The 26,548-nt window shown below is 34.7% G+C and overlaps 1 protein-coding gene across 5 annotated transcripts in view; it reads right to left on the bottom strand.

Annotated features, from left to right (window-relative positions):
* Lrrc4c (leucine rich repeat containing 4C) overlaps positions 1–26,548 on the bottom strand; it is a 1,099,028-nt gene that overhangs the window by 922,904 nt on the left and 149,576 nt on the right. For 3 of the 5 annotated variants that reach the window (XM_070032555.1, XM_070032559.1, XM_070032558.1), the window contains exon 2: positions 25,671–25,778. The exons of the other annotated variants lie outside the window; for them this stretch is intronic. The gene's annotated coding sequence lies outside the window, so the exon portion shown is untranslated. The remainder of the gene's footprint in view (positions 1–25,670; positions 25,779–26,548) is intronic. 5 annotated transcript variants of the gene reach the window in all.

Below are 26,548 nucleotides of genomic sequence, written 5' to 3'. Positions count from 1 at the left end.
ATATATTATGTGATATTAATATATCATATATATGATGTATAATTATATATGATATAATATATCATATACTATGATATCTTATTTATAATATATAATAACATATAATAATATATAGTATACATATAATATATTTTAAACCTTTTCTTTTCTGCCTGTAAAATCATCCATTAGGATATCCTTTCATTCCATCCTCTAGTAGTGATGTTAATTATCAGAAGCACTTTTTCAGAATGTTGATTCTCAGAAAAATAAAAACGTGTCCCTGAAAATGCCACTCTGGCATCTTCCTATGTGGACATATTCCTGTCCTACAGAGTAAAGGGATGCTATATTTTCTAGCCTTCCCTTTATCAGGTTCATTACAGTTGAAGTGGAGGACACTGTCAACTTCCAAAAGACTGACTACATAATTAAAGGGCTATCTGTTGTGACACTGAGTTATTAGTGGCTTTATGACAATTACAATATAGGTACAATTAGCTTTCATCTTTGCAGATAAGCTTTTAGTTGGAAAAGAGTATAGGCCTTCCCTTTATATTAGATACACTCTCTTTCTACTTCTTCGCTCCCAAGTCCTTACATGCTTTTCCCCCACCCCTCTATGTAAGTCAAAACAATCTTGTCGACATTACCAAGATATTTTCCAAAATTAATCTAAAGCGAATTTTAGTAAACTTTGCTTTTATTTCCACTTGTTTTTCAGTGTCTGCTTAAGAACAAAGTCAAGTCCAAAGCTCTTTATAGTTCAAGCCCCATAAAAAGACATGAAAATTCCAATAAGCAATAATGTCTTTTTACTGCATTTTAGCACTGAAAAAAGCAAGTGGTTCTAAGATCGCTGTGGCAGTTAGTACTTAAATGGCCGAATTACCTTAATTGTCTTAGAAATGTTATTGAGGTTTAAAAAGCAAGAGTGCATATGTTAGAAGGAGGAGAAAGTGTTATCATTATGTTCAATTTTAGAAAGGAACATTTGTTTGCATTTCTGTCAGCAGCCAACCACTTTCTAGTAAATCAAAATCCAAAGAGGTACAGGTGGCTAAGTTATATGGCATGAGCTACCCATGGCTGCGATGAAGTAAATTTAACTCCATTGTGCAGAAAGCTGCTGTGTAGAATTATGAGTTCATTTGATTCCAATTGAATCAATGTGGGGCTCCAAGCTTGCCAATGAATTTGAGGCTGAAGGACTTTACAACCCAGTACATGAAACACATTTCCTTTTTTTTCTGTTTGGCAGAATGCTCTCTGTATTATAGTTGCTTAACGAAACATCAGATGTCTGAGAATGCTGCAGATATTAGAAAGGAGAGATACACATATTCAAAGATGGACAGGTCCTGCATCAAAGATCCATTAACCTAATGACAACGGACCAGAGGTTGAGGCAAAAATAATAGTCTAGCACAAAGAAAGTTCAATTATTTCTTAGATGAAGTAGGCTGATCTTTATCATACATTACTCTTTTCAGCATGGATGACATCACCAACAAACAAACCCTGGCTTATCCCACTTCCCTTGCCAATATCTACAGCATTTATTTTTCTTTCTTACTCTGAATTCCTGCAAAGAACTAATTATACCAAGAGTTGACATGATCTTTCTGTGTATTCTTGTGGACCCAGACCTGAAAGGTCTTTGCCCTCTGCTTATATACAAAGAAACATCATTTATCTCCATTTGTATATGGCTCAGTGATTAATTCCGAGCTCTCAGTTTGCTTGACTTACCAATAACTCTTGGCATTATGTTCTATATTCGGCTTCCTGGATGGTCCTTTCTAATAGATAGATTTCTTCCACAATTATCCATAATTTCAGTTGGGCGAGTTCCAGTATCCCAGCCTGTATTAAATAGAACTCCCAACAGTCATCTAATTCTTCTCTTTTATTATTATTATTACTGAATCCCAACCTACTTTCTTCCCACAGCATAACTTTACCTTCCATCCATCATCTAATGATGGATTAGCTGTAATTACAAGTCTAATACCTTTCTTAAAAATGAAATGTAACCAAAGGCCCACTTATCACCAAACCTCTTCAAATTCAAAATGTAATCTCTACCTCATGAACTAGAAATCCCATCCTATCAGATGATAGTCTTGTTTCAAACTCTACATCTGTTTTCTTATCTTTCTTCCAATGCATTAATCCATACTACTGGTTTTATATAGTATTGGTTGTAGCTTCCAAATATGCTCAGAGTTGATTATTTTACTTCTACCTTCCTCATCTAAATTCCTAGTTCTTACTGGCTTTTCTTGTTTGGATTTTTATTGGAGAATTCTAAAGTTCCTTATCTTTCATCTAGGTTTTATTTGACACAGAGTGTTAAAGTAATTCTTCTAAAATGCCATAGCATCCACTCATTGTTTTCTTCAGTCCCATCTATATTTCCATAATGTATTCAGAAAGAAATGCAGATAAGTTCTTGTGACCCACATACAGCATCTTACCACATCAAATGCTGCTGCTTTTGCTTCTATCAGTTTTCCAGCTTTTTCACTAGGTGTACATTAGCTCCACCTGTGCCCTAAAAATCCTTAACACGTTCTCACCTCCAGCCTTTGGACTTGGCATTCCCATTGCTCCAAATTTTCTGCTTTCACATCACTACTTCATGTGCTTTCAAGAGGTCTCTTTTCATCAGAAAAGCATTTCATGATATATGCATACCAGTAACCCTGGCTCCTCTAGAGCTCACTAATTCATCCTACATTATTATTCTTCCTAGCATCTAACAACAGCTGACAGAATTGTATTTCTTTAGTAGCAGCTATTCTCTGCCACTAAATCGAGCATAATGTGGACTTGATTTTACTCACAGTTATGTACTGAGTTCAAGGAATGGGGCCTGAAACTGGGAGTATTTTTAAATAAGTTCCATCAACATCTGAATAGTTGCTTCAAAACAGTAATTAGAATTAGGAAAATGCAATTGTTCCTACATAGAATTAAAAGCATCATTTAAAAGGATGATGAATGACAAAGTTTGCTAACATACTGCATTTGGAATTGAATAAAATCTGAGACAATTTCAGCAGAGAGTAGAGTGGTGCACCAAGCTTTCCACATTGCCTCATACCACTTTTAGAAGGTCATCCTTATTTGGAATAAAAATTTCCTTGACGTAAATTGAGTCTTAGTAAAATGATTACAAAATATTGATTTTGAAAAATCAGATTAAAAAAAAGAAAGAATAATTGAATTGTTCAGGCTTTCCAAGATTTAGTGATAGGGAGCCAAGAATCACTGGCTTGCGGTAAGTTGGCATCTTTTTAGCTTGTATGAATTCTCTCGTTAGCTTGTGTGAATCTATAGGACACATATACAGAATGTTTGGTGAAGGGTCTGGCTCCAATCATGTCTTCTCATAACTATTAACATCAAACGATCTCAAATTAATATCTCAGCTAAATCAGACTTGACAAGGTTCAAAATGTAAGCCACTCTGTTCCCAATTCCAAGATCACTCATTGCTTTGATGTGATTATTTATTGAAATGTAATGACTTAAAGTGTATTAGCTTTGATAAACCAAATCTGATTTTGTGACTCAAATTTCAGTCTTCAGAATATATCAAGCTTTTTTAAATTGCCTGCAGCATTTCTTATGTTACCACTACAGACAATCATATTTTCAGTTTTATTTTTACAGTACATAGCTGAAAATTGTGAAATTTAATTAATATTGACAGATTGAATAGCCATTATTGTCATCTTTTACAACAGAACAATAGGATTTTGTTTTGTAATTTAGTATTTCCCAAAACATTGTATTTGTGGAATGAAGACTCCATAGATTATTACCTTCACTTTTAAAAATGTTTTGACTCTACCATTAAGGTGCAGGATTGGTTTCATGAGCCGCATCAAGGAAAGATGCAAGTGAAACATGTCAAAACACCAATTCTCTTCTAAATCTCATTGCTGACATCACATTCTTTGTGTAAATCTCACTGACTGTATCTACCATTGGAACCCTGATTTGTCCCACAGTTTTCTCCCTCCAGCTGCTTTACTTTTTTTCCCTACTAGCCTTGTCCTAATATGCCTGTAAAAAGTTCTCCCATTATCATTGAAATGTATGTCCTGTTTCCCCTTGCCTACCACTTCTTTCTCCATTTGTATTATTCCAAGCCATTTAGCACCCACAGCGCCTAATACAAGTATTTTTGGAAACAATATCCTCAATAATATATGGCCAAATGTGCATGATCACATTTTTTTGTAGGGAGCAATTAAGGATTATGAAACAGCCTGGACTAATTTGGAACCAACATACCAGAATTGACTGACAAAAATGAGTATTAATTATCATGCCCTGCCTCCTTACTACAGCTGAGTTTAATTTTCATGTTCTTAACAATACCAAAATAACACTAAAATGAACACACACTTGCAGTCTTTCCATATGATGACAAAGCCTGAGCTTTTTGGCAAACATTCTAATTGTGTGATATGCTTATTGAGCTAGCATTTGTCTTGAGAGGAATAGCATAAAATAATATAAGCATTTATTTTTAGGGTTATCATGTGATAATTGTGATCATTATATAGTAAAGGAAGAATGTTTAGGATAAATAAAAAATGCATATAATATATTGAAGTATTACATGTTTATAATGTATATAATATGTAACCTACATAATTATAATAAATAATATATGTAAAATTCATATATTATAAATGTATAATATGTTGATATAATAAATATGTATGATAGGGGCTGGGAAGGTGGCTCAGTGGTAGAGCACTTGCCTTGCATGCATGAGGCCCTGGGTTCGATTCCTCAGCACCACATAAGCAAAAAGAGAAAAGCCAGAAGTGGCGCTGTGGCTCAAGTGGTAGAGTGCTAGCCTTGAGCTGAAGAGCTGAGGGACAGCGCCCAGGCCCAGAGTTCAGGCCCCATGACTGGACCAAAAAACAAAAAATATGTATGATAAATATATGTGTGTTAGGAAAATGATGATTAGGAATATAAATGGAAACAAACCTTCTTTTAGCATTTTACCAGGGACAGTTAAATAGGCAAGGGAAACTTCATTCAAGACTTAGTATGAGAGAGGAGAGAGATTGAACTCTATTTCATTGAAGCAAAGGACAAAACGTAAGAGTTTTTTAAATGTTGGAGCAAACTGGTAGTTAAGTGCTGTAAGATACTGGGAAGACGTAAGTGATTAATCACATGTATTGGCCAATTGATGCTGGAAAAATCTGGCTTTTATATCCCTTACTATTCCACAATATCCATAAGAAAGGTATTATATCATTTTAAAAGAATATTCTTTAAGGAATTGGCTCTCATGCTTTTGAAAAATATATTTGTGGGTTATTAATTTTGTGAGAGTATGGAAGAATATTCACATCCTCAGACAGCAGAAAAACAATAAATACTTGTAAAATTTCCAAATAAATAAGAGGCTCTATGTAAAGTTCACCAGTAGCCTACAATTAGGAGACTATGGGAATCTTTAAAGCATCTCTTGAGAGGATTACTACCTTAACTTTTTGGTAATGCTGCATTGTATGCACAATGAAAACCTAAACAATAGCAAAACATATCTTCAGTAAATAATCCCTTAACTCACCAAAATGTTTTTGTGTAAAATAGCCAAGAATAGAATTTGCAATGCAAGGTTGGTAAATGCACTGCTGCCTGCTACAGGCCAGTTTTGCAGATGCAAACTTGAAATTTTACATTGTTCCCAGTTGAGGCTTTGAAATATCTCAGAAAGGAAAATATAAGATTGCTAGATGGTTTTCAGGTACATTATGATCATTAAAATCCCCAAAAAGGAACCACAGAAATCTCTTTGAGTTCCTTTCACTTCCTTAATTATCTGTTCTTCTAAAAATTCGATTTTTATCATCGTAAACAATTAAGCCAATTCTTCTGAACAGTACTTTCAATGGTTCAAGTTTGTAAAGATTGTGAATCTGACAATGTAGAAGACTTATCACAGTTTTTTTTTGTATGTTTGATTTGTTTTTTTTTGCTTTTTGTTTTTGTTTTTTCCTGCTCAGGAGCTTTCAGGCTAATTTGCATTTCATTTACAAGGTCCAGTTTGGATACTAGGCTGAAATTCTTTTTTTTTTCCTTTCTCTTTTTTATTTCTGTCATCTTCCTTTCTTTCTCATTCTCTCTTCCTTCCTTCCTTCCTTCCTTCCTTCCTTTCTTCTGTTTATTTCCGTAAATATAGTTCCAGCTGGCCTTGAATTTCATGTGACCCAAGGCTGCCTTCAAATCTAGATCCTTCATCGCTGATTCCCAAGTGCTGGAACTATAGGCATAACCACCACGCTTGACTATTTTGTTCATTTCTTTTCTCTACTTAATTCTCCCCCTTCTGACTGTCTCTCTCAATCTCTTTCTCCTCCTTCCTTCATTCCTTTTCTCTTTCTTGTGGTATGATGTACTTGGCTATTATTCTGCCACTGAGCTATACATCTGCCTTTCTGAAACCTTGGATTATAGGATAAATAAGATGGTATGATACACACACACACACACACACACACACACACACACAATCAAATACTGTCAAACATCTCTGTCCAAACATCAAAGACACAAATCCATAAAATGACTAGGTAAAGTTCAAAAATGGCTAAAATCTCTTTCAGCTCTAATATCTTAAAATGCTGTCTAAGATTTTTACCATCTCTCAAGACTCCTGTGAGGCAAAAGTTAGTTCATGTTGTTCAGGTTTTGGGGAAAACATACAAATGTGTCTCTGACCAGAGGCAAAGATTACTGTATTGGTAGACACTTTTGAATAAAGATCTAACAGCCTAGAATGCACTCATTAGTATACCAGACACAAGTTAATTTGAATTTCCCCAACTAACTCTTATGGAGAGTTGAGCCTCAACTCCTGTATTAAAAGCTGTTTTTAAGTGCTAATTTAATTCATTTTTATAGGGTAAGAATTGTATACTTTCTATAGTATTTTTTCAAAAATCAAAATTTAATACAGTATTCATCAGTGTCCATTAACTGAAAAAAGATAATATGAGAAATTATTATAAGATTATTAATAGGCTATAGTAACATTTTCTGCATTTCATAGCACCTCCATGCATTTGAGAAAATAAATGCAAACAAAAAGTAGTCATACTACTTATTTAGAGGGCATATTATATGTATATGGATTTATTTGCAATAAATATACAAGTGCTCCCAATTGTCATATTCTAAAGTTTGAAGCTATTGTTTATAAAGGACAACACTAAGTTTGACACATGTTTACTTTTTTGAGAATAATAGTGTTTCTATGTTATAAAATGCTATATCACTTAGGTCACACTTAAAATCTGAGCACCTCTAAGTAGCTCAGCCAAACCTGAATGAAATAGACACAAACTCCTCTAAAAATAAATGCAAACAAGGGTTCAAAGTGTTCAAAGGAGAGAAATCACATTTCATGAATTATGCTTTAGCTGATTACCCAAGGGAACCATAATATTCCCTTCAAAAATTTGTATTACGAGCTGTCTTCAACACTAAGGCCAGGCCATCATTCTTCTGAGAAACAGTGCCAAAGAATTCTGAGTGTGAAGCTATTTCTGAAACAGCCAGTGTGCAGACTTACTAAGGGCAAGATGTATGTAGTCTTTTCCTCAGATTCACATTTGGAGAATGTGAAATTCTTTTGGGTTTTGTTTTGTCTACTTTTCTGGCTTTAGTTGAGAGAACTCTTGGTTATCGATGAAAGTGTTATCATCACAGAGTTACAAATAGAATGCACTAAGCCACTGATACCATCTCAGCCATCATTCCTGAAGGGAAAAAAACAACATTATGTGACATCGAAGTCTGGGAACATTTCAGAGTGTTAAAACAGTTGGGATAAAGCAACTCTGTGCTTAGTATGTACAGAAAAGTACTAGTTTTCCTGAGTTTCATGGCTTAGAGGAATTAACCCATTAGAACTCAGCAGGAACTAGAAGTTAAAAACCTGTACCAGAGTGTTTGAACAAACAGTATGGAGGGTCCTCCAAAGACTAAACATAGAGCTCCCCTATGACCCAGCAATCCCACTTTTGGGCATTTACCCAAATGATCACAAACAAGGCCATACAAAAGCTACCACACAACTATGTTTATCACCGCATTATTCACCATAGCTAAGATATGGAACCAACGCAGATGCCCCTCAGCAGATGAAAGGATCTGGAAAGTGTGAGATACACACACACACACACACACACACACACACACACACACACACACACACACAAATGGTAATTCTAAGCTTCCATCAGAAAGAATGACAATATCCAGTTTTTAAGGAAATTGAACGACTTGGAAAAATCATATTAAGTAAGTGAAATAAGCCAGATCCAAAGAAACATAGATCCCATGGTTCCCTTTATTTATAATAATTAGTATATATCTAGGAAAAATCTTAGCAGATGAGCAGAATAGCTCAATAGCTATTTACATATGACCATATAAGATGATGTTAGGCAAAATGAACTTCAAGATATGTACACAAGAGGATTTTCTTGTTGTTGTTGCTTTGAATGCACTATGTGATTTTTTTTTCTTTTGTGTTTTTCCCCTTTGGTTTATCCCCTGTTGTTACTGCTTTTGATTTTGTTACCCTGGGTATTATACATATACATATATATGTGTGTATATATATTTATGTCTATCTGAATTAGGGAAGGAAAGAGGAACAAAAAATTATGAGACAAAGGACAAAATGTGAACCTATGCAACAGCGATACTCACAAGCCAATATGTTGGAAATGACAATTTGGGGGGAAAGAAGAAGAAAATTGAGGAAGGGGGTAACAAGAAATGTACTCACTACCTTACTTATGTAACTGTGAACCCTCTGTACTTCACCTTGACAATAAAATTAAACAGAAAACCTATACCATTTCCTGAAAGCTAAACACAGCTTAGAATCCCTTCCTACTTAGAAGAAATATCCCAATGAATACACTATTTGGATATCTGCCATGAGGATGGAGCTAAATAGAGATATATCATCATCCTATTTTGTTTTTACTGAATTATGTTTCTCAAATTGTTTGCCAGTGACATTCAGAGAGCCCTGTGACCTTATTGGCTAAAGTGATCTGAGGTAGATGGTGCTTGAAAGTAATTTAAAAACACTACCAACTAATAAAAAGGTATACATAGTGACTTGGACTCAAAAACCATTGCTGTAGTTTCCCTCTGGGGACTACAAACAGATCTTGGTCAATTTCTCCCAGGCAATAAATCATGACCTAGACAAATTGAGGAACACAGAGGCTTGGTTGCTTAATGGATAATCCATTGACCTTTGAATCCCCTTGGATCCTTTTCAGTATTCATTTTTGTATGCTAGGCAGAATGTCATATGTCAGACAACATTGTTATTCTAGGCAAGAGTGCAGGAAAACCTCAGGATACTATAGCTATTTTTTCCTTACTGGTATCTCTTTACCAACATCCTGAGAAAACTCCGAATAAGATAGAAGGGAATATTTCACAGCGTGTCATGTCTATATTCCCATAATATTTCTGCTAAAACACAGGATAAATGGCTGAACAAGTGTGCATGCCACTGATCAGGGAATCTGGATCACTTAGGAATTCTTTGATTGTCTACATTGGACTACTTCAGTCCACCAGTCCACAGTTTGTGTTTGGGTAGCCAATATAACTTTCTTCCTTACTTTAAGCCTATAAACCTATAAGTAAACATGTTAGTTGGTGTGCAAGTGGCTAAAATATGGCAGCTAAAGAAAAAACTCCAATAAGATAATTCCTTAGAAAGGCAAAGTCAAAGCCCAACAAAGTAAGTAAACCAGGAAGTGTTAGGCCAAAGGGAGAGTGATAAATAGATAGAGAGAAATGGGGGAAAGGCAGTCACCTATTCAGAGTACATATTACAAAATGAAGAAAAATAAGAGGAAGGGTGGGTCATGAGTGGTGGGTGAGAATGTTGAAAGGGGTGACATGATCAAGATATATTGTATTCAGAGTAGTATGGAGGTTCCTAAAAAGACTCCACATAGAGCTCCCCTATGACCCAGCAATCCCACTTTTGGGCATTTACCCAAATGTTTACAAACAAGACCATACTAAAGATACCAGCACAACTAAGTTTATTGCAGCATTATTTACCATAGCTGTGATATGGAACCAACCCAGATGCCCCTCAGTAGATGAATGGATCAGGAAAATGTGATATATATACACAATGGAATTTTATGCCTCCATCAGAAAGAATGACAATGCCCCATTTGTTAGGAAATGGAAAGACTTGGAAAAAAATTATAAAGTGAAGTAAGCCGGGCCTTATTCATCTTTGTATGTCCCGCCCCCATAGTATAACCCCTGCTTTCACTGTATTTGATATTGATATAATTTGTGGAGGGGAAGGGACAAAACAAATCAGTTAAATAGGGATACAGGTGGACCCTGTACAGTGCAATGTACAAGTCATTATGTTGAAAAACAAACTTTACAACTTTGGCCTGGGGGGAGGGTGGGGGGTGGGAGATGAGAAGGGATGGGAAGGGGAAACAAAGGAGGAGGCAACAATGCTTGATAAGAAATGTACTCATTACCTTGCCATGTAATTGTAACCTCTCTGTATGGTATTTTCACAATTTAAAAAAACAACGTTAAAAAAAGAAAAAGAAAAAAATTAGCAAGTTTCACTCAGTTGGTTCCTACCCTAGGGAAAGTAACACACGATTGTTTCACTGTCCTGAACTCTATCCATATCAGTAAAGCAATCTTATGCTCTATTATATTATTTAGTGTGAATACATGAAAGATTAATGACATTATTTACCCAGCGATTCCAGCTATCAAAGAACATCAAGACCCCCCCAACCCCAACCCTCTGGTTGTAGAATACCCAATCTGTGTAGTTGCACTGAGTTAGAAACCCAAGGATGGAAAATAGATCCAACAAATGCACACATTAGTAATACTCAAACAACAGTGTTAATAAAATGAAACATCTATTCATGCAAATTAACCCACTCATAATAATTAACTTTATCCAGATTGAAAGAGATGCTAAACTAACTTGATTTCCAAGACAGATAAATAGAAACATTCTATAGCCTCATCACACATGAATCTATGCTATGATTAATCAGAAAGAACTGATTAGGGATCATTTTATTGAGATCTATGTGAGCTTATGGAAAAGAAACCTCAAGTTTTTATTTTCCTAGTCAACAAAACTATAAGGAGTTACAATTTCTCCATTAGGAATTCATATAAAGGATAAATCTAAAACTGCTTTCTAGTCATTTCTATGAATTTTAACTTTAAAATCACCAAGATACATCAATTAATTTTTTGATTTTTTTTAGTGGACATAGAAGCATCACTTTATCTAGTAATTACATTTCTTGCATAGTTTGCATTCCCTATAGAAATTTGAAGCATACGTATGATCCTGTCTAAAGACTTAACTTTAAGGAATACTTAAATTGATGGTTTTTTTGGTTGTTTTTTATTGTTTTTTTTTTTTTTTACTTAGAGGTTCTGTGTATTAGGTTGGATCTAATGGTAATATGGGAACAAATTTCTCAAGCTCTCTGAGACAGTTTTATCACTTACTAAGCTAGAAAAATAAGACATGTTCATTAGGACAGATTTTTTTTTTCTCACATAGTTTACCAATCCCTCCACACCTCCATCCTTATTACATTGTACTTTTCTCCAAACACCCATGGCACAGAGATCCCTTGTCTGATTCTAGAGACTGAGACGTAAAAATAAAGCAAACTCACTCAAGTTCACAAGAGAGTTACACGAAAAGTTAATGGTTTGGAAAATAGGATGTGTGAAGGAAGCTTAGAGGGAATGGATCATTTGCTACCCTGCAGAAAACTAAGGTTGAGGTTGAAAATGTCTGAGAAACAAAGATGAATGTGAGAAACAGATGAGATGACATGACAATCAACTCCTTCATTTCCTGAAGATAAGAGACACACAGTAAGGCTGCCATTATAGGATTTTCTAGTTAAGGATGCAGGGTAGGACACAGGCCAAATCCTAGAATCTAACAGACAGGAACACATTCTCCAGAGAAAAGATGAGTAGAATTATTTCTTAGGGATTCTGTGGAGCACATGAGAAAGACTTAAAGAGGAAACTAAATGACCATCTAGCTTAACAGCACATGTTCTGTGTCAGATGTTTAAGCTTTAGATAGCATTTACAAAATAAAATAATACAAAACCTATATAATAACAGTACCAAAACTACAATGAAAACTTCTGGGACTAGTAAAAGTATGCTGGTTAAGAATAGGGCTAGATGGAATCTCAGTGTTATCTTGATTTGCATTTCTTATATGCCTAGAGAAGTTGAGCATTTCTTCATGTTTCTATTGGCCATTTTTATTTCCTCTTCAGAGAAGTCTCTCTTTAAGTCTTAACCCACTTATTAGTTGGGCAGTTGTTTCATTGAGGATTTGTTATTGGGGAATTTAATATTTTGAGTTCTAAGTATATTTTAGATTTGTCTGTTGTATGGCTAATGAAGATCTTCTCCCAATCAGTGGGCTTTCTATTGATCTTGATAGCTATATCCTTTGCAATGCAGAAGTTCTGCAGTGTCATGTGATCCCATTTGTCCAACTTTCTTTGATTTGTCGTGTTTCTGGGTCTTTATTAAGAAAATTTCGGCCAAGGAGCCCTAGAGTTTCTCCTGTTCCTTCCTGTAATGTTTCAGGGTGTCTGCTTTGACATCAAGTTCTTTGATCCATTTGGAGTTGATTCTGGTGCTTGGAAAAAATCATATTAAGTGAAGTAAGCCGGGCCCAAAGAAACATAAGTCCAATGGTTCCCCTTAGTTGCAATAACTACTTTATGTCTAGGAAAAGCAGAAAAGGTCAAAAGCTATGTACCTATGACCATATAAGATAATGCTAAGCAAAACGAACCCCAAGATAGAGACATAAGTGGTTTTTTAGTTCAGATATTCAATGGGCTCTGCACAGTTGTTTATATGGATAGAATATATATTGCTAGTTTTCTTGAAATAGTTTATGAGGAATAGCATCTATGTACCCACCCACAAGGTCAATTGGCAAGAATGAAGAGAAGTAAAAGTCTTTCTGAAAATATGGCTCTCAGAGGAGTTACATGACAGATCACAGCACTTACTTCAGAGCTTGGGAATTAAGTGTTTTCCTTGGGGAAAATCTGGCATGATATTTTATCAGCATCTTTCTTACTCAATTGCTTTCATATCACATTATCTTAACATATTGCACTGTCTCTTAATGTCATATTTTAATAGGCTTCCTAATAAATTTCCTAGTTAGAGCAGTATCAACAGCAAAACCCTAAAATAACCTTCTTTTTTCATTATGTATATAGATATACATATATATGAATGTATCTATATGTGTATACATATAGATATAAAAAATATATATTCCCATTCATTGAATTGATACCTTGAAGAGTTGACAGATTTATGTTCCTTACCTCTGCTTATGATTTCATCATCAGTTGTTTTGGAAGAGAAATTCACAAACAGAATCTTTTAAGAAGAGTGGAACATATTTTGAACACAAGTGATCATTCTATATCAATATTTATTATTGATTTTCAAAAATATCTTTAAAAAGTTCATAGCTGTACCTTTATCCCTGTAAAACCATATATAACAATTTAAGAATTATGAACAAGCATGTAATATTCTAGCAATGAGGTAGATTAATTATCTGTCCATATGGTCTAAAAGTATAAGTTTTTGTCTTTGAGATCAAAATCTGACATTAGCTAAAGCATGTGGTCTTTACTTGTTGCCATAAGTTTTGTAAAACTTCCCAGTAAGGTACAGAAAAGGGTCATTTTAGCTGATGCTATATCGAGAAAATGATCATTCTTTCTTTGGGACTTTTTACTACTATAGATAACTGAAGAAAATTATTGTCAGTTAGCTTCTGGGAAGGAGTAAAGCTAAAATATATGTAAGGCAAGAAGATTAGGATGGGGAAATTTTTGACTGATTGGCCATTCAAGTAACAGTCATCTATTTGCTCATAGCATATAAAATTACTTAGGTTAGAATTTAACTTACATTAGGCATATTGATAATAAAATTTTTGAATGAATAGATAACAATTGCTTTTATCAATGCATGCAAAAAAGAATAGTGCAATGAATAAATAAAACCATTTAGAAATATTAGAATAAAACTTACGTTAAAGATACCATGTATAAGCCAGGTGCCGGTGGCTCACGCCTGTAATCCGAGCTAGTCAGGAGGCTGAGATCTGAGGATCACGGTTCAATGCCAGCCCAGGTAGAAAAGTCCGTGAGACTCTTCTCTCCAATAGCTTCTAGAAAACTGTAAGTGGTGCTGTGGCTCAAGTGGAGAGCGCTAGCCTTGAGCTGAAGAGCCCAGGCCCAGGCCCAGTGCCCAGAGTTCAAGCCCCAAAACCGACCAAAAAAAAAAAAAAGATACCTTGTTTAGGGTGAGGTGGGGGCCAGAAATATTTGGATCACAGTATTCATGAAGTTTCTCTCATCAGAATCTAGAGTACTTGATGTCTATTTTATGAAACTGTGGAATAAAAGAGGACAACTATAGTTCATACTTTTCAGATGCATGTGTATTTACTTTTAATGAGAAATATCTATTCTACAATATCCCCAGAATTATGTCATATAGTTCAAACTGTTCGTATATGAAAGGAGGGCATATGATGGGCATATTTCTCTCAGAAAAAAGTCACATATATAAACATGTACATAAAGGCCCACATTGGAAAAACCACCAAGCAATACACACGTACTTGATGTAGGATGTTTGGTAGGGTCAGACATAGGAGTGAGGCTTATGAATTTTTCTAAGGCTTGGTTACTACCTCTCAAAATCTTTTACTCAAATTTGAGAGGACAGATATATTTTGAGAACTAGTGACAACTTCAAATTAAGGTACACTTTTATGCTACAATGTATCAGGCTTAAAATTACAAATGTCAGTCATAAAGTGAATAGTGAGATGGTGTTCTCAGATGACATCTAATTTACTAGATGTGCAATATTACAGGTCATAGAAGTGTGTCAGAGCAAGAACTAAGATGAAGTCTCCTGTCCTCAATATGATCTGTCTTCCTTATTCCGTCCAGTAAAATGGCAGGTAAATATCATAAAGTTAATGACCTTGCTCTTCATTTATGAGCCCTCTGCATTTTACCTAAAGGCTGACATTGAAAAGAAGCTCCACAATTTTACGGGCTTAATGGATGGAATAATCAAACTATGAATAAATATCTTAAAATAGGAATGATTGTAATAGCTAATATTGATACTTTAGGGATATGGTAGTTTTTATTTTATTGTAAAGATGCTATCAGAGGGGTTACAGTTACATGAGTAAGGTAATGAGTACATTTCTTATTGAGCATTGTTACCCCCTCCTTTGTTTTTCTCCCACTAATCCTTCCCACTCCACCTCCCCAACTCCTTTCCCCCCACCTGAGAAGTTGTAAAGTTCAATTCAATTCAATTATTGCAATGGATCATCCTGTGTCCTTATTTCAGTATCTTGCTTTTCCCCCTCCCCTCCCTAATTTAGATAAATGTATATGCAAGATGCAGGGTACCAAAATCAAATACAGTGACAACAGGCAACATACCTAACACAGGGAGAAGAACATACAAAAGAAACAAAGAAAATCACATAGTATATTAAAAACAACAACAAAGATATGATTTTTTAAAGATTATATCTAATGACCAAAAAAAATCTAAATTCAAGGATGATATTCTGTCCCACTTTGAAATTGAGACATCCAGATCTCAAATACGTATCTCATAGTAAACAACGCAACCAACACTTAAAGGGCTCCATGCTTCAGAGAGAGGCAGCTCTATCATATTGGGAATGAGAGAGGAAAATCATCTGAGAGGACAAAGGATAGCAATCCTACAGAATAAATCAAGCATCTTGCGCTCAAGGAATGTAACAAATATTACCTGGGTAAATTTATGGACTAATATATAAACCTAGAAACGCAGGATAAATGTGGGATAAATATAGTGGCCAGAAAAAAAAATAGCAATTTCCTATGAGTTTCATTTGGATAATGACATTCTGTAGGATACTCAGTCTTTAATCGATATACTAGAGGGTAGATTCCTCCTCTCCTTGGCTCTCTGAAGAGTCACTCATCCCTCTTTCACTCAAACATAGATAAACGAATTAGTGTTAAATCATGCAGGACTCAACAAAGATCACCCATTGGCTCCTGGCAACATCTAGCTTCTGGCCAATGCTGTACCACCATCTTTCTTAAAGCAGTGTGGTAGTAACTACAGACCTTTTTCTTTATTTTAAAATGACAATATCCATTAACAATCTTTTGCTTTTCAATGTCGCTCAAAAGATAACATGCAATATAATATCTGAATAAACACCTAATGCTGTTTTTTTTTTTGGGGGGGGTGATTATATCATATAATAGGTGAAAGAACAGGTAAATGAAAATGATGATAAGCCTTCATGTTCTTGATTCCTAATAGACAGCACTGCAGTTGTAAGGCCAGATTTATTCAGTTTCTCATGAATCCAGTTCATGATATCATCATGAATTTACTAGTATCTCCAACAATGAAGAGTTAAATGAGCTAGAAAGCAGATGGGAAAGTTATTATATTTGTCAAAAAACTGATATTTTAATTAGCTGAAAACAAGTAGCCTTTTGTCACTGGATTAAAATACCTGATACTGCTCCATTTTGCTGAGATATGACATATTGTAGGACCGTGTTACAAAACTTACTCATAGTTTTCTTGAAGATAATAAACACAGTAGTATTGCCTCATTTTCCATTTGATAATTCTATGACTAAACAAGATTTATTGTCTCAACTGTTAACTACACTTCATTCTTGTGAGGAAGGAAGAATTCATTTAAAGAATAGAGTAAATAAAACATTTTGAAAATTGTATCTATTTTACTTATTTACTGAGAAGCATGGCAGAGCAATTGAAATGACATGAAGACAAAATCAAATAGGAAGGAAATGTGATTGGGTGTAGACTTACTATTATGTTGGTTAATTCTTCAGAGATGGATATGAAAAAACTTTGATTTAAAAATTCTGTCCATATAATCTGAAACACTTGTTTTAAGCCCCACACAGCTAAATGCAAATAATTGACTTATTTTAGTGTCAACGGCCATCTCCCTCATGAGCTCATGGGAACAACTCTCCTTTCTCTAATATGCTCTATGTTTAATAATGGTCTAATTTAGGCAAGTGCATGACCAAATGAAAACTGATTGCTATAAAATGTATGCATGTAGTTGTGTTGGTTCAAGGAGAATTTCACCTCTCAGGAAAGAAAGTGGATTCTTGTTTCTATTCAACTTCGTAAGTGCTCTACAGAGCAAGACATAAAACAGCCCAGCAAACAATTCGCAAAGACTAATCCACTCAGCATGTTTTGATCTGGACCTAAACTTTCATTTATTCTTGGCTTTAATTCTACATTTCCTTCAGCACTCCAAGTGATAGTATCTGGCTGCTAGCTGACAGTACTTTTACAGTACACTGAGAAATATCAAAGAAGAATGTCTTGTGCTAAAGTGGCTGTGATTTTCAGAACATATTCATAACTTTAACTGACATAATATATGTTCTGAACTTATAGAAAAATTATTCCCTAATTGAACCTTATATAAGCTCTCAGTTCTGGGCTATACCTTGTTTACCACCTTGTGAGATCTGAGCTAAACACCCAACTAAACTATGCCTGGTTGATGGACTCACAAAAAATTACGAGCAGTAAGTATTGTTTTAAGTAATTAATTCAGTGGTAACATTGTCATGATGAAATGGACATATAAGAAAACACTGTAGAATATGCATTTTAAAATTATCTTTTCTTGTAATAATTCTTATTGTATGCTTAACTAAAGCAATCAGACTCAAAGCCTAAGATCAATTCTTACCTTTGCATGTTTTATGTACATATTTATATATTATAGACCTATCTAGCTATCTAAAACCTATTATCAATGTATCTATGTATTTTTCTTTAGTTTCCACACTGCATGTATAGTATGTAATACACATGTGTATCTTGTGTACTAAAATTGAACTTTGAATTATATAATAATTTTTCTTCATATTCATTAGAAAATCAAATGTACTTTCAGTATAGACCAACAAATCAAATCCATACAATTACTGATGCATATTGTGGGTTATGATCAATAATAAATATACAAATAAATCTTAGGCATCCCACATTTCTTAGTTACTGATCCTGATAGCAGTTAAAATTTACCTGTACTTTGAAAAATACATTGTAGTGCTCTTTTGACAAATTTCAATGAATTACAGCTAGCTAAAGAAAAATCATAGAAAGTAAAAAGACAAAATGCAGCTGTGATGGTGCACCTGCTACAGTCTTAAAAGGAGATTACTTTTGCTCTCTACTGAGTATGGTGTGCCAAGGTAAATGGGCAGCTCCATTTCTCATCATTTATTTATTTATCTGTCCATTTATTCCCAAGAAACGTTCATAATTCCAGGAGTTTTGTTTTTGTTTTTTTAACCACCCTTCCTCTAAATTGCCTTGTCTTGTCCACAGCTCAAACACACCCAGCTTGAGAGTTCATACCACAGAGAAGGGAAGGAGATGACCTTGCCAGGGCTTTCAAGAAAAGAACACAACGAAAGAAGGAATGAGTTTATTAAAACTTGAACGAGAAGAACAGCAGAGCGCCAACCTAATTACTGTTTAATGACTGGGCTCAAGTCAGAATGTCAGCCCTGGCCCGCCAGGGAGAAAGCAGTCTGGCTTGAAGAGCGAGAGAACATGAAGAGAGAAGATGACACAGTCCATTATCGTGGTGTGTGTCTCTTGTGCCAATCTTAAGAGCTACTGAAGCTCACAATTTTCCTGAGAAAATCAAGGAAGAACGAAAACGGTGCCTTTTTCAGTCCTCCAGTGTCATCCTGTTGTATATTGACTGCATCCTAACTGTCTCCAGGTTTGTGAATGTCTTCAGGATTAATCCTTTGCACCAGCTCACCTTTGGCACCCAAATTAAAAACAGTTGCCCCTTATGCACGATAGAGGACTATGGCAAAATCAAACATAAGGAAACTTTGATTCAGACAAAATTGAGCACAAATAAGTTTGGGCAGAGAATCTTCACCACTTACTGACTGGATGGCTGAATATATGAACTTCCTTTTTATGTAATGATAAACATTTGGTGGGTGGCTGGCTAGATGTCTCTGAGCTTCTGCTGTTTGTTTAAAATGTAATTATTAGTATCTGTCTTCAGAGACTACTGCAAGAATTAGATTTGACAGATATAGAAGTGGTTGCATAACACATCGGCACATATTAGAATCTCAATAAATGCAAATTCTTATCATCACCTGAGAAATAACAAGGGCAAATAGATGTCTAAAAATTCTCCTTCATTCTACTTAAACACAGACTCTTACTCTCCACATATACCATTGCAAATTTTCTCCTTTTCTGCAGCAATTTTGCTGGTGATGAAGATTTCTTTTTTATTTAAGAAAGATTCCCTTATGCAGGATTTTCATGAGCCATGCCTACTGGTAATACTATACTAAGACAAACAAAAAGATAATGAGGTAACACAAGTGAAAGAATTGGTTTTTGTTGTCTATTAATTGCTCATGAAACATAACAATAAGTATGCACCACTTAAGAGTATAGTCTGTTCTTGGGATCGCCATTCGAGGTGCCCTAAACCCCACAGGAATCATTTTCAATCGATCAATGAGAAGCCAACGTCCATACCAACTAATGTATTGGATTTTAGTGAGAATTACAAAGGACACCCTTCCTTTTGATTCCTCTGTCCTCAGTTCCACAGTTCTGAGCCTCTCAAGCAGGAACTGCCTCTCCCCACCCTGCGAATGATCTCTTCATTGCTCATTTTGGTTTCTTAGACTTTGTTGTGACAAATCTATGAACACTTTGATGGCCCAAAAGCATTAGAATTTTGGAGGACGGAAGTCTACAATCCATCACTGTGTTGTCTGGGTTGTTTCCTTCTGCAGGTATTTAGGCCATGCCCCTCTCTTAGTTTTTGGTGATTGCTAAAAGCAATCTTTCTTCTGAACCCATCTCTGTTCAGACTTCAGTTACAGCCTTCGAGGATGCATCATGATCTAAATTTACCCTACTTACCCGTATGTATGCATGTCCCATGCCAAATCCCCATCACTAAGTATCAGGAACACAGCGAATGATTTGCTTACCATCATTTTTCCTTTGCAACACCATCAGTTCAATCTCAGTAGATGTTCAACAAAATTATTGTTTAGCAATGAAAAGAATGATCATGTCACAGAAGAAAGAGGTATAGGGACAGAGAAGAAATGGTAATTGTTAAAACACCACCTGGTGTTTAGTTATTTTCTTTACATATACTAACATTTTCTTTCAACTCCGAATTTGTACAGTAGATGTTTCTTTTACACGTCATACAAACAGGCTAAATCATTTTCACAAAATCATGTAAACAGGAAAATGAAGCTTTAACCAAATTCAATCTACCTGACTCAAAGGAATAATTATTTTGCTAACTCTACCTCACAAGTAAAAAATATAAAGAAAGAAAGTAATAGTAAACTAGTGATTAACATGTCCTAGAAATCCTCTCAGGCATTCTTGAAAACAACAAACAAACAAACAAAAAAACCCCAAAAGAGTGGTTTACTTTGGCCTTCTGGAAAAGCCATGGCACCTTACGGACTTGGGGCAGAAAATGTGCTCTCTATAGAAGGATCAACCAGTACTTTAATAAGTTAGCTCAAAATAACTAGGGTGGGTGTTTGCTTTTCACATGGGTAAATTTAATTAGCTTTGTGGGTGGCTAAGAACTGATGCAGACCTCCTCTAGCTGGTATATAAAATTATCCTGGCTACGTTTAGCAGTTCAGAAAACATGCTTCCAATCTCCACCAAACCTGCAATGAAATGGGATCTCAGGTGCCTCAGTCAAGAGAATTTTGAACAAATATAAGGAAGAAAATTACAATGAAGATAAACTGAATAAGGTATTTCTTCATATTTGTATTCTGGTGCCAGAAAACTATAATCTAGAACATAATATGACAATGCACAATGCATACTAATTACATACTGTGGTATATTCAAAGGCACACAGACACTTCATAGGATTTATAAAGAGGAATAGGTTAAACATTTAAATAATGTTGTACAATAATTAAATGCATCTCATCTTTTAAGAAAATCAATGCTTCCTTGTATCACAAGGAATTTAAATTGTGATACAATTTAAATTTTTCTGAAATACCTTCTGTTTAACCTACCTCATTTTTGCATTTTTCACATAACACTGGATAATTTTCTAGATATTTCCCCTAAATTGTTATATAAAAAGTAAGAAAGAAGATCCAATGTTATTCAATTGCTAAAGATACTACTGATCATATACACAAGGAAATTAATGATCATAGACTAGCCAGTCTTCATTTTCAATTAATAATATAACTTCATTTTGTATTATGATATATATATATATATATAAATAAAATGAATGATTTACTAGTCAAACAATGTAAGTCAAACACCTTTTTTCCAGGGTTCATATTCTATTGAAGGAAATAGATATGAAACACATGAACAAATAGCTATAAAATACAGTAGTTTGTCTCTGGAGAAAAGTAGAGCATCAAATGTTGGTACAGATGTGGAGAAATTGGAGACTTTTTATTCCATTGGTGGGAATATACAGTGGTATAACTGTGATAGAAAGCAATAAAGTAGTTCCTTGGAAATAACTAATCCCTAAACTACATTAAACATTACTTTAGGGCAAATGTTTCCCAGAATTGAAATCAGCATTTTTACCTATTTCTACATATGTATTCACTGAAGCATTGCAATAGTCATGATATGCAAACTGAAATAGCCATGAAAAGATAGATGTTTAAAGAAAATGATATCTTTACATTCAAGTGATATTCTTCAGCTCTAGAAAAACAAATCCTTCACTAGAGAGGAACTTATATAAAATAAGATACATAAAATATATATATAGAGAGAGAGAGAGATGAGTATTGTGCAATTCTACTTCTATGCAATAACTAAAACAGACTTAGAGAACCAAAGAGCAACCAAGAGATTAGGGGACATAGGGTGTGTGTGGCTTTTGGTTCAGTGGTTGCAAAGGTTCATTTCTACAAGCTCAATAAGTTCTAGAGATCTGCTATAATCAACAATTATGATATTGTGTATTTTGAAATATATCCAAAGGTTAGTTCTCACGTTAAGTGTTCTCACCACAAAACAGAACAACGTTGAACAAATAGAACACAAGGACATAATTCGAGGTATTAAGAGTATAAACTTCAACTGTGGTGACACAATAATAAACATGCGTTTAAGTTCACCTAAGTAAATATATTAAATATGTGCTCTGGTGTGTGTGCATATCACAACTCACCTCAAACCCACTTTCTAAAGGAAAGTCATTAAGGGGATTTAGAAGATGACAGTACACGAATAGGCCTATCATAGTGATCCAGAAAAATGATTGGAGAGAGGGGTCCAGGCTTAGAACATTCAAGGCTTAGGAAGGTACACCAGAAGGAAAACCAACAGGAGGTTTTATATTACTAGAGCAATGTGACATTTTCTTAAAATATGAACATAAATTAATTGTACAATTGTACATTGTGATGTCTACAACAGGCAGATGAGGTACTTCAATCCAATTCACCCCATGTCTAATTAGTCTTCTTTAACCATTCTTCCTTATTCCAACTTCTTTTCAAGTTGTGGAGAGTTTCACACATTCAGACACAATGTACTTTTATCATATTCACCCATGATTGTCTGCTTCCTTACTCTGAAAGAACACTTTTTTAAAATTGTTTTAATTCTGTCTTTTTCATGAACATATACAATGTACTTTGATCATACATACTCTCTTCTTCTCTCTTCTTTCCCTCCTGCTGAAATCTTTACTTTCCTCAAGTATTCTATTTCTTTTCAGGTCATTGATTTTTTTTTTAATCTAGGTGGTTCTACATATGAGAGGCAATGTGATATTTCTCTATCCGAGTCTGGCTTATTTTATTTAACATTATCAGCTCTCGATTCAACCATTTTACTGCCAATGATATAATTTCATTCAATCCAGCTGGATAAAACATCATGACTAACATTTTAAAGGTATACCTATAGCTTCTGTGTTAAAAATGAATTGGAAAGATTCACTAGCCAAAGATGAAGATCAGCGAGGCCATTCTTATGGTCCAATGATGTTGATAAGACAAGAATAGGAACATCAAGAGACTGGTAGGAAGCTGTCTTATTGGATACAATTTGATAATGGACCAGAGATGAAGAATGAGAATGAGAAAGTAAGGATGATGTTCAGATCTTTGCTTTCAATAATGGAGTCACTGGCATGCACTGCCATTAATATAAATGAAAGTACTTGCTACCCTACTAAATAAAAAGACAAAAAAGAAACCAAGAAGTTATTTACTGAATGATTACTTCCTTTTATTATTTTTTGTCTTTTCATATAAAGAAGCAGAAGAGTAGGATGTAGTCTCATGTATTATTCCTAAATTAATTACCCTTCTCTCCTCAGAATTGTTTTAAGGTAGCACTGGGAGTAAAAACTATGTCACGACATGGCCTTTGGGCAAACAGTTGCAATGTTCGGCATTTATCTCAATGGGAGACATAATGGGTTCTGTAAGGATAGAACCAGAATGTTCACTGCAATACTTTCTATTATAGTAAAAGATGGGAAAGGAGAGAGTCAAATTAGCCATGATATGTTATTAAAGTTACTTCTGGAAATCAAAAGTGATAATCACAAGAAACTCTTATAGGAAGACTTTTACCCTGCTTTGTAAAGAAAAAAAATAGTTTCAAGTTAACAAAGAGCATATGAAACATCAGTTTCTTCTAAATACACATAATCAGTGAAAAAAATCTACAAACCTACATATTAAATCATTAAAGGTCATCATCTCTACATTGGTAAGTGATGAAATAACATTTATAAAAACTCATAAAAATGTATCAAGCTTATGACAAAATGTTAATTTTAAAGTAGGGAGGTGAGACAATAAAGAAAAAATAACTGTGCAAAAGAAAGCTGTAAGTTTAAAAATATGAGCCAGCCAAAAAAGAAAAACCCACATAATAGTCTATTCACCTAACACAGATGGTTCACAAATTTAGCTCTAACGAAGAGAGGAATAAAGACTATGAGACAGACTTTATTAATGACAAAATTCACCATGTCCCAAAATAAAAATTAACAGTTAATGTAAACCTTATCATACCTAAGCCCCTTTTTGCCTATAGAGACAGCCAGGTGGCCTGGCACCTCATTACTTCCAGAAATTTCCCAGAATCCTGTCTGTTCACCTAACTCTCACCTCGGGTAACCAGTCTGTATGTTAGTTCCTGGCACATGAATATTTGTACCTACCTTGGTTAATTGGCCTAGGACTTTGTTTCTAATTCTCTTCCTTGTGCTATTCAACCAGTTTAAATTTTGCTTTATTAAAAATGTATTATTGGTAATTAAATAATAAATGTCTGACCCATAATTCCTTCAAGGCACAGGTAAAAACTTTGTAATTCCATCGTTACTTCCATAACAGTAGACATTTTAAAATCAGTTTCATTTCCTTTACAAAATATGGTAAGCCAAAATAATATCTTTGTTCAAAAATTACATTTACCTTCTAATCTGTATTTGTGAGAGGATATGGTACACTACATGAGAAAAGAAACTCACAAATGAGACTATACGAAGCATCTTGAGAAGAAAGACTACTTGGGTTAGATCCAATGTAATAACCAGCATTCTTAAAAGAAAAAGAAGGGAAAAAAGTGGCAGAATAGGATTACAGGAGCACATGATAGAGTGATGTGAAGCCACAAACCAAGAAATGCAGGCAGATCTGAACTTTGAAAAAGCAATAAATAAATAAATGTACAAGTGAAATAAGTAAATAGAGATTCAAGGAGAAATACAATATTACCTACATTTCATTTTTAGTGAAGCTATATCCACTTTAGACTTTTGATCCCCAGGAAGGAAAGACAATAAATTATTAGCCTATCAAGTCCACTAAATTAGTGGTGCTTGGGATAACAACAAGAAACAAAAAGAGAGATGGACAAAGTACAATGTAGCCTTTGATTTGCCACCAAATCCATGTCATCTAATAAAAGGCTCTAAATATAGCAAGTAACGTATATATGTATGAATCTTTGAGAACTTAAGTGGCAAACATTATCTCCAGTTAAAACGAAAGCTAAATGCACATACCAAAGCTAACTGCCAAAACACCAAATGGCAAAGTATTTTAACAAATGACCCTTCATGCATTCCTTAAATCATTCATGAAAATTCCAAATATTAATCATTTCATGTAAAGGGAATATCATTTGTAATGACATTAAACTTTTAAAGTCATGCCCAAATTAAAACAGTTTTCAAAATAAGTCTCTGGGCATGCTATTTCTTTTAAAACATTTCCTAGTACTTCTGTGAGGATGCAGTATTAAAAAGTGGATTTTACATCCATTCTCAAAAGTAAGAATATGAGATAAGTACTCTTGTAGTTTGTATTTCTCATCCTGTGATCATCATCATTATTGTGACTTACCAGGTCAGTTCACACACACAGCATAGAAGCCCAGATGCTGAAGACTGAGCAGCTAGACTTCAGGTTAAAATCAAGTGTCCACAGAGAATGCAAGAAACAATCCAGCACCTGCAAATCCATTTAAAATGTTTCAGGTTTCACCTCTAATTTTACAAAACATTTTTAGAGAACAGAAATTCAAGGACTATTATCTCCTTTTATTGATTCAGTTCAACATAATGACTAGTAATGTAAACTTTCAACCAGTGGTACAAATACCTCATGTTACTTCGCAGCATCCAATTGTATGAGGGGTGGTCTGCATTTGCAATCCATATACTGAATGATCACAAGTTAAAGGTTAGCCTGTGCCATATAGCAAAATCCTTTGTCAATCAACACACACACAAACCAAACAACAACAACAAGGACAAAATCCTGGATTTTGTCTTTTAATTTTATCTTTTAATTTTGTTCTTAAAACGCAGATTATAGGGCCCTTCCTCTGGTTTAGAATGTTCCACTTGGGATTTGGAATTGTGTTTCTCTTTAAGTTTCCATGCAATGCTGTTACTCATTCAAGGGTAAGATTTTTTCAAAGGCAAAGACACTGGTACCCCTACCAACTGGTGTTAGGAGTGGCTGAGAGTTCAAGCTTTTCCCTGTTTTGTTTTGGATGTATGTGTTTTCCTCTGATGTAATTATAGGAAGATTGTCCATCTCCAGTGGTACTCTACTGCACCATAATTACTAACCTACACGCTTCCCAAATCACTTCCTGGGATGATTACAAGATGGTAGTTTCTTTGCCGCCAACTTAAAGGTGTTAGCATAAAACTGAGCTCTGGCTCACTTCACTGTTTTTTCAATGTCTTTTTTTTTTTTTTTCCTGAATTTGT

This window comes from Dipodomys merriami, unplaced genomic scaffold, assembly GCF_024711535.1.
Source record: "Dipodomys merriami isolate MVZ:Mamm:240054 unplaced genomic scaffold, mDipMer1.0.p SCAF_21, whole genome shotgun sequence".
Taxonomy (NCBI): domain Eukaryota; kingdom Metazoa; phylum Chordata; class Mammalia; order Rodentia; family Heteromyidae; genus Dipodomys; species Dipodomys merriami.
Note: the sequence above shows the minus strand (reverse complement) of the source record. Positions and strands in the feature narration are given on the sequence as shown.